We start from the raw sequence: 8,865 nt of genomic DNA, 5'->3' as shown, positions 1-8,865 counted from the left end.
ACTTGAAAAATAAATTTTGGCTAAAAGATTCGTTTGTGGCGACTGATGAATTGTCGCCACTAATATGAGGTTGTTGTAGCGACTTGGAAGCCGCCCCTAGATATACCCATCTATTGTAGCAGCGAATTTGTCACTAATGCTTTTGGTTTTAAAATGAAAGATTACAAAAACAAACCCTAGACAAACGAGAGAAAACACCGCCAAAATCATTTTCTACAATACACTTCTCAACAACGTTCCCTCGGCTGTGAACTTTTGGATCCTCTATCCCTTTGCTGTGACCCGGCGAACTCATCGACAATTCCTTTACCAGTAAATATTTCTGTCGGTTCCTCTCTCTCTATCTCTCTCTTCCCTTTTAGATTTCTTACCTTTGGCTCTGTTTTAACTGTGAATCTTAGTTCGTGCAAATATAAATAAGTTCTTCTATTCTATTTCTTCTTTGCCTTCTTGTATCTTGAAGTCTTTCAACTCTATAGTGAAAAAAGCCCCTTTCTAAAAGTTTTTGCTATTTTCTTAACCTAAATAAAAATGGCGAGAGCGGGACTAGATGAAAATTGGAAGGAGTAATTGACAATTATGGAGTACATTTGAGATTTTTCATGCTGGGTATGAGACGATATTTTTTTGGCAAAGCATGAGAAGATTTTATCAATATTTTTTTGGCAAAGCATGAGAAGATTTTATCAATATTTTCTTGACAAAGCATGATAAGATTTTATCAATATTTTCTTGACAAAGCATGTGGACAAGTGGCCTTTCTATGATACTTTCCCAAGGAATGGAGTTCCTCTCAATTTGTTGCTCGTAGCTGATGATTTTGCCTCTTAATTTTTGGGAGTAGGTTGGTGGTATTAGAGCTCACTATCTGTTAAGTAAACTGGAGATCTCTATTTTGATTGGTAAAGTAAATTACGATATTTTGTATTGGAACATAAATTGGTTTCTACTTAAATTGAAATAACTTACTAGAGAAGGATGATGCTTAATTGAAATTGTTTTTGGTTCATTGTGCCCTATAACAGATCCTCATTTGGATGTGCATATGGTGTTTCCAATTACTCATGTCGTAAAATATTAAAAATTCTACACGCATGAAAATATTTTCCTAATTCTCAGTTATACGGACCATCGGTGATGATTGACGAGTTTGAGCAGATAGTACCTGATTTTAAGAAGCAGATGCTGATATCATCATCGTTTACTGTAAGCAATCTTCCACCATTAAATTATATTATAGAATAAATTAGAAAATACCTTGGTTTGTTTGAGGCTCCCTTTATTACAATTGGTGTTGATTTCTGTTAACTTTTATTAAAATTTGAACTTGAAATCTGGTAAATCGAGCAATATTTAATTATCGTTTCATATAGGAAAGAAATTATTGCCAAATATTAAAATCTTATATCTACATTCCATGAAACAATAGTCAATATGTAGAATCAACTAAAGATAAGATAATTTCTTTATTTTTGTTTTATTCTTTTTAATAATCTACAAATTTCGAAACCTTGTTTGGAAAATCGTATGTTCAACCTTGCTTTTGTTCTTCTAGTTGGTGGCTTTATTAAGTTTTGTGTTAGTTCTTAGTCTATTGTATTTGGGTGGAGATGCACTTTAATTTTTCTTGCCTCTTCCATGAGTGTTTTCCTTTTCATATGCTTGGCATGGTACAAATTTTTAACATAAAGTTACTCATTGATTTGAATATTTTGGCATAAGTTTATGATTTGAGAGAGAGTGATATGCAGTTAAAGCTATTTTAAAAATGTACAACTGTGATTTATTTTGCACATTTAAGAAATGGAGGGGCAGATGCCAGGTGATAACAGTTCTAGGTCATTATCAAAATTATGATTTTTGACTTTGTCTCAAGTAAAAGATGACATTTTGTTGGTAACATACCAAAATATATTTTTTCTCTCTGTCCTAAGTGTATTAAGTCTTTCATTAAATAGAAATTGAAATTTTTCTTTCCTTATGACATAGTTAAGACTTTTCATGTTTTTAATGACTTAGATGAGTTTTGAGATAGGTTGACATGTGATTTCCTTCCTTTCCTTCTGTTTTTTATTAATTACCATTTCCTTATGACATGTGATAAAGGAAATTCAACCATTTCCTTCTTGTATCTTGAAGTCAGTTATAGAAAAGTTGTTAGGCCAGGAGGAGTGCCTATTCTAGAACTAACTTCTGAGCTTTGAAATGGTTGAATTTCATAAAATGTCTTCTAATGAACTGACTATATCAATGCAATATGAGTTGCATATGCCTTATTATCTACTCTGAGCTCATGTTTTCCTATGACCTTTTTTTCCTTACATATTTAAATAGAAGGACATATTATATCACAACTAATGCTATTTGGCATGATTTCTGGTCTTAAACCAAAGAGAAAATACTACTCCAGTAGATTTTACTTTTTTATGCAAAATCCTTATTACAGAGAAGTACTTAACAAACCAGATTCATAGGAAAGGATCTTGGGAAGTTACTGGTATATGCTATTTTTTTCTTTAGTATCAAAATCTGTTAATAAAATTATTTTTGTTCACTGAACACCAGATATGTTTCAGTAAGTTTCATAATACACGGTAAAATTTAGCTTAAATTTCTTGCTTACTCTGTTGTTGATCACCATATAAAGGTTCCATTGCTGACAAGATAGCATAGTGTGAGTTTATAGCTTGAGATAAGAACTAGAAGGGAAATGCAATCAATGTTCCTTCTACTAGATATAACTGAATATGTTTCTGGATCTTTTGGCTGCACAAACAATTTTATGTTCAAAACTTAATATTATTTCTTCCACTAGGCTTACAGTGGAAATTCAGTCAAACTTGAAAAAGTCTTTTACACCTTCGAAAAAGCGTATCGGAAGACCCAACTTTCGCTTAAAATCCCAGTTTGGATGAGCATAAATTTTTTGAAAGATATTCACTTGCCATAGTTCTCTGTGGTTGTAGTAGACATTTCCTTTTTATATGCTTTCATTTAGTACTTGGCTTAGGATCAACTCTTTTTTGTATGCATGCATATATTACTGTTATTCTTTGTTTTTTTAATAGAAAGGAGATAGTACTTCAACAATGGGGAAATGAAGTTGCTCAAGGAGTGGCCTGAAGACATTAGAGTAACTTGAACATATTGGAATAGTTTGAAGACGTATTCCTTTGTTTTTTTTTTCTTAAAATAGAGAAGGGATAAGGTTATTTAATAAGTAGGAGTTCGAACACATTTGATGTTCTTTTTCCATGTGTATATACAATGACAATGTATTATGGAGCGTAATGTGATTTGTTGCAGACTATTTGGTAATGAAAAGTTTCTATACAATTTTATTTAAGAGTATCTGTGGTGTTCATTATAATGATAATGCTATCGGCAAATTAGCAGGAATACTATTGGGTATTGCATTATTATCATTTTTGTAAAAAGAAAGAGGCTTTAGTGGCGACTCTAGCTGCCACAAAAAGAAAATCTTACCGTGGCAACAAGAAAAACGTCACTGAATGTCATTTCTAGCGACTACAGTCTCCACTATATGTCATTATTTAGTAACGACCCACCTAAATTCAATTTTGTGAAACATGTTTTTGAGGCGACCTCAGTCGCTACACTGTGTACTATTAGAGTCACCACAATAATCGTTCAGTAATGGTAGTGCTTGGAGCGAGCCCATAGTCGCTGCTAAAAACATGTAGTGGCGACTTTCTTACCATTTGTAGCGACATTAGCTGCCACAAAAAGGCAGATTTCTTGTAGTGATAATGTTTATCATTCGTATGCTTTCGTATAAATTACACTTCATATCCGTATACGTGTAATAAATTATAATAGAGGTAGAATGTTTGTCCGAAAGTTCAACCCTTTCTTAAGTAAGTGTAGACGTAAGATTAATTTACATGGACTATTATTTAATTAGGTTGATGCAACTAACAAAATTTTTAAAGTGTCGTTCAGTGGCTTCGTGAGTCAATTTGGCTATGATGCTGTATATTCTACATTTGAGGCATGGTTTAAAAAGTGTGTAAGTGTAGCTTACATACTTTCTCACATGTGAATATACATACTTGGTCACTTGTGAATATACTTTGCTCATTTGTGATTTTTTTAAACACTACATGTAGGTCAATAATCCAAACAATAATGTTAATCAATTTTTGAAAGATATATCTTGGGGACCTGCACCTACGGTTACAATTATGTCTAAGTATGTTGTGAATGGTTATAAATTTCACACTGAGAAATGCTCCAAGTATAAAAAAAGCAATAACGGTGGTGTGTGTGTTAAAGATGGTGAAGGCAACCAAGATGGGGAAAATGATTATTGCGGTGTGATCAAAGAGATTATAGAGTTATCATATTCAGGTTGGCCAAATAAGAAGATCATACTTTTCCTATGCAAGTGATTTGACCCAACACCTAGAAGAGGTACAAATGTATGCTCGCAGTACAACATAATTGAGGTTAATAAAAAGAGGGAGTATGGCCGCTTTGATCCTTTTATAATTGCAAAAAATCTTAGGCAAGTGTATTATGCTTCATATCCATTACGGAGGGATAAGGATGATTGGTTGGTTGTAATCAAAACTAAGCATGTTATTAGGGTGAAAGTTGAGAATGTGCTAGATGTTGCTTATAAAAACGATACCTCAAGTGTCAACCAAATGGTGAAAATGACTTGGAGCATCCTCAATGCATATTAGAAGATGACTAGCATGTTAGTTATTTTTCAAGCGCTCTCAACATATATAGATTATATTCTCAATTCTAACATTTTCTTTAATTTATGCAGATGATCGGTAGGGGTCTAGGTAGGTCTAGGAAGGATAAAAGGTCTATTGATCATGAGGATAGTGCTACACACTCGCTTCCTTCCACTCCACGCTTGCATCCCTCCACTGCTAATGGCCGACAACAATCTTCTAGGCACACATCTTTTCCACCAAATCTATCTACTCATCAGACTACCTACCGTTAGCCCCCCAGTAGTATTCTTACCATTCTCCACCACAGGGCTATACCCCGCTTCATCCACATAATCTTGCATATAGTTACATGGGTACACCGAGTCAGCAGTCACACATCCATGTGGTTATATGCCCGTCATCTTCTCCATTTGCTTCACCACTAGCTGGATCGTACCCATCTAGATTTCAGCCACCCAAATCGCAGCAGGGGTTTGGATTGCAGCAGGGGTCTAGATCGCATCCATCTTCATCAGCGACCCCGTCTCCCCCTCCACGGAGTTCGTCTCCTAGAATTTCTAGACTTCGCCTTCGGGATAGTAGCGCTGAGCCAGATGCCTCCCCTTCTACGCACGCTTCAGATTCACCGGTGGATGATGATCCAGAGGAAGTGCGGTATGATCATTATTATAGGATGATCATCAGGCCTGAGGGCAATAGATAAGATTTATTTATTACTTCTTTGTTTTTCCTGAATTATAATAGCTAGTCTTATTTATTTAATGTAATTGCTATGTTGAAGGTTCACACCTAATCATCAGACTACAAAGATAATCACTGAAACTCTTGGCTGGTTGTATGATGCACCCTATGCGACTTGGAGTGAATTTCCACCGGAGCTCGTGGAGCAAATTTTTTATCAATTTAAGTTTTTAATACAATTCTTATCTATTTAAGCATTATATTAACAATATTTTCATCTAATGTTACACACTTTATTTGCAGACTAAGTGTGCCTGGGAGGACCGACATAACAATGTCATTCTTACAAATTTTTAGTTCAAATATCGTAAGAGAGTATCTGATTCCTTCTGTTCTGCTCGGAAGAAGAGCAAGAAGCCTTCATGATTTCTACCGCATTTATGGGAGGATATTTTGAGGCAGTGGGCCACTGAGAAATTCGTGAAGAAGAGTGAATAGGGAAAGAAGGCTTAAGCATCTAAGAAGGGTGGCTCCTTGCACTGTGTGGGTGCAAGGAGGATGGGGACTGTGAGGAGACTACTGGTAATTCCATAAAATATTTAAATCTATTTTTATTGAATTATATTTATATATTTTAACTTATTTAACATGTTTTATTATATTTGTACGAAAAAACATATGGGAGGAAGATGACTCATAAAGAGTACTTCATGGAGACTTACATCCGGAAGAATAAGGCACCGACAGATCTAACTATATGGGTCGAGGACCGGGGGGAGACTACATATGTAAGTTTCATAACTACTATAACTTGAAATTAATGTTTATAAAATTATATAGTTAATAATTTTTTATCTTCTAAATAAAGGGTCGCTACAAGACTACTGTGGAAGAGTACACTCCGAGCTTGCCACCAAATGAGCAAGGCGAGCAACCTTCCATTTCAGATGAAGATGCGCAGAAGATATGGTTGGATGTTGTCGGTAGTCCTAAAAAGGGGATAGCATACGACCTTCCGGAGAGATCATTTTGGTGCTACATGGCTGAATTGCAAGGTATAGGGACTTCCTCCTAGGGCGAGGCACTTGATAGGCCGACTTTCTCGTCTATGGAAAAGAAGATCACAAAGCTGTCAGCAGAGCTTGAAGAGGCAAAAGCTAGAGAAGAAAAGAGAGATAAATAATTTGATACCCTTCAAGGTTAGCTAGAAAAGAGGGACGAATAATTTAATGCCCTTCAAGGCCAGCTGGCCAATATTCTTGCTAGTGGTGCTTTCCCGATTCCCCGGTCTCGTGAGTCTTCCCCAGATGCTAATCCTTCTCGTCGTGATCCTTCGAACCATGCCGACGATGAAGCTTCTAGTACTGGAGATGGAGATGATGTAGTACATAACACTCATTGAATGATGTTTGAACTTTTAACTTGTGAAACGTTTTGTTGTTGGATATTTTGAAACTCTATAAATATTATTTATATAGTTTTGATAGTTGTTATTATTGTTGTTATTGTTATTGGTTGAATGGTAGTAATGTAATGCTGCCATTATAGGTGATTGGTTGTTGGTAGGTGGTGCAGCTGTAAAACAGCTGTATTTTCTCCAAAAAACATACCTAGAAAATCGACCGCCTACCGACCGAAGTCAGTTGGAAATGTTCAATTGAATTTTCCAGAAATTTAAATTTACCGACCGACTTCGGTCGAAATTTTTCATTTTAAATTTTAAATATTTTAATATTATCGACCGATTTCGGTCAGGAATGAACAATTTTTAAAAGATTGAATAATTAAGATTCTGACCGATATCGGTCGCTAATTTAAAAATAATTAAAAATTATTTTCAAGAATACCGACCGAATTCGGTCGGTAAATTTAATTTGTATCAGATTATTTGGTCAAAGTGCGTTGAAAATTACCGATTGACTTCAGTCGGAAATATCGACCGTCTGCGGTCGCCTCGTATTAGCGACCATTATTCTTTTTGATGAATTGAAGTCGGTCAGTTTTTAATCGATTCCGACCGATTTCGGGAAATTTTTCTGAATGCTTTTTGACAGTTTTCTAGCAGCGAGAGAAAATGAGAATTTTCGGTGATAACAAATTGAAAGCTGAAGATTAATCTTCATATAATATGCTGATACTTTATACATCCAATATGCTTCAAACCATTGTCACAAGTCTGCTATTTCCAAGTGGCGCATGCATGCGTAGCACACGACAGTGTGTATGTTATTCAGTAAGTCAAACCAACTAGTAATATCTTTTCCCCTCAAATCGATCATACACAAAACTGTAAGTAATCGCTGGAAAATTATTTTAATGAAAAACATTATCAATTAAGTTTAAAGTTGGAATATGGTAAAACTGCTATGAAAATAATTATATTGTGGATGTCCATTTATTACTCCGCTATAGATAATCTTCCTGAAGAAGATTATTCATATAGTACTCTGTTGATGTTTATCTACAAGCAGCTGATGCAGGCAGGTTGCAAGCAGCTCAATAAAATGATTTACAACAGTTTCTTATAAAACAGGCAGGTTGCAAGCAGCTCATGCAGACAACTTACAAGCAGCTAAAGAAAAACCTTGCAGCTGCTTCCTTTCTTCTATAAATAGAGGAGTTTTCAGTTCATTATGTACATAAGTTTGAATTTTGAATAATATATCAATCTCTCTCTATACTTGTCTTCGGTTTATTTACTTTACAGTTTTTATTTTATAACACATTATCAGCACGAGACTCTGCCATCTCGAACAAATACTTTGAAAGTATCACAGGTACGAACTTTTTTTTCTAAATAATGTCAAATCTTTCTAAACTTGAATTTGTACCCCTGGATATACCAGGCAAAAGTTATATGTCTTGGGTGCTTGATGCCGAAATTAATCTTGATGAGATGGGTCTGGCAGACACCATCAAGGACAAAAATCAGGTATCAAACCAAGACCGTGCCAAAGCAATCATATTCTTATGCCATCACCTTGATGAGGGACTGAAATTGGAATATCTTACTGTTAAAGATTCAGTCATACTGTGGGATAATTTGAAAGATAGATATGACCACCTGAAGATGGTCGTTCTTCCACAGGCATGATATGATTGGACTCATTTAAGGCTACAAGATTTTAAATCTATAAGTAAGTATAATTCTGCTATGTTCAGAATTATTTTCCAATTAAAATTATATGGTGATAATATTACTGATCATGATATGTTGGAGAAATCTTTCACCACTTTTCATGCCTCGAACATGCTCATGCAGCAGCAATATCGAGAGATGGGATTCAAAAAGTATTCTGAACTTATCTCACATCTTCTTGTAGCCGAGCAACATAATGGGCTATTAATGAAAAATTATGAAAGCCGACCTACTGGTTCTTGTCCATTCTCTAAAGTGAATGAGACGGACTTCCACCAAGCTAAGCGTGGAAGAGGACGTGGCCCTAGTCATGGTCATGGTCGTGGTCGGGGA

At 35.3% G+C, this 8,865-nt stretch overlaps 1 long non-coding RNA gene across 2 annotated transcripts; it reads left to right on the top strand.

The window, feature by feature from the left end:
• Positions 1-3,351, top strand: LOC107802262 (uncharacterized). Of its 2 annotated transcripts, none has more exons than XR_001651803.2 (3): positions 1-312; positions 1,026-1,206; positions 3,069-3,351. It is a non-coding gene; the product is annotated as an uncharacterized LOC107802262 (long non-coding RNA). The 2 variants fall into 2 exon arrangements; XR_012701176.1 differs by having other exon boundaries at positions 19-324; positions 1,120-1,206.
• Positions 3,352-8,865: the final 5,514 nt, after the last annotated feature.

This window comes from Nicotiana tabacum, chromosome 17 (genome assembly GCF_000715075.1).
Source record: "Nicotiana tabacum cultivar K326 chromosome 17, ASM71507v2, whole genome shotgun sequence".
NCBI lineage: Eukaryota > Viridiplantae > Streptophyta > Magnoliopsida > Solanales > Solanaceae > Nicotiana > Nicotiana tabacum.
Note: the sequence above shows the minus strand (reverse complement) of the source record. Positions and strands in the feature narration are given on the sequence as shown.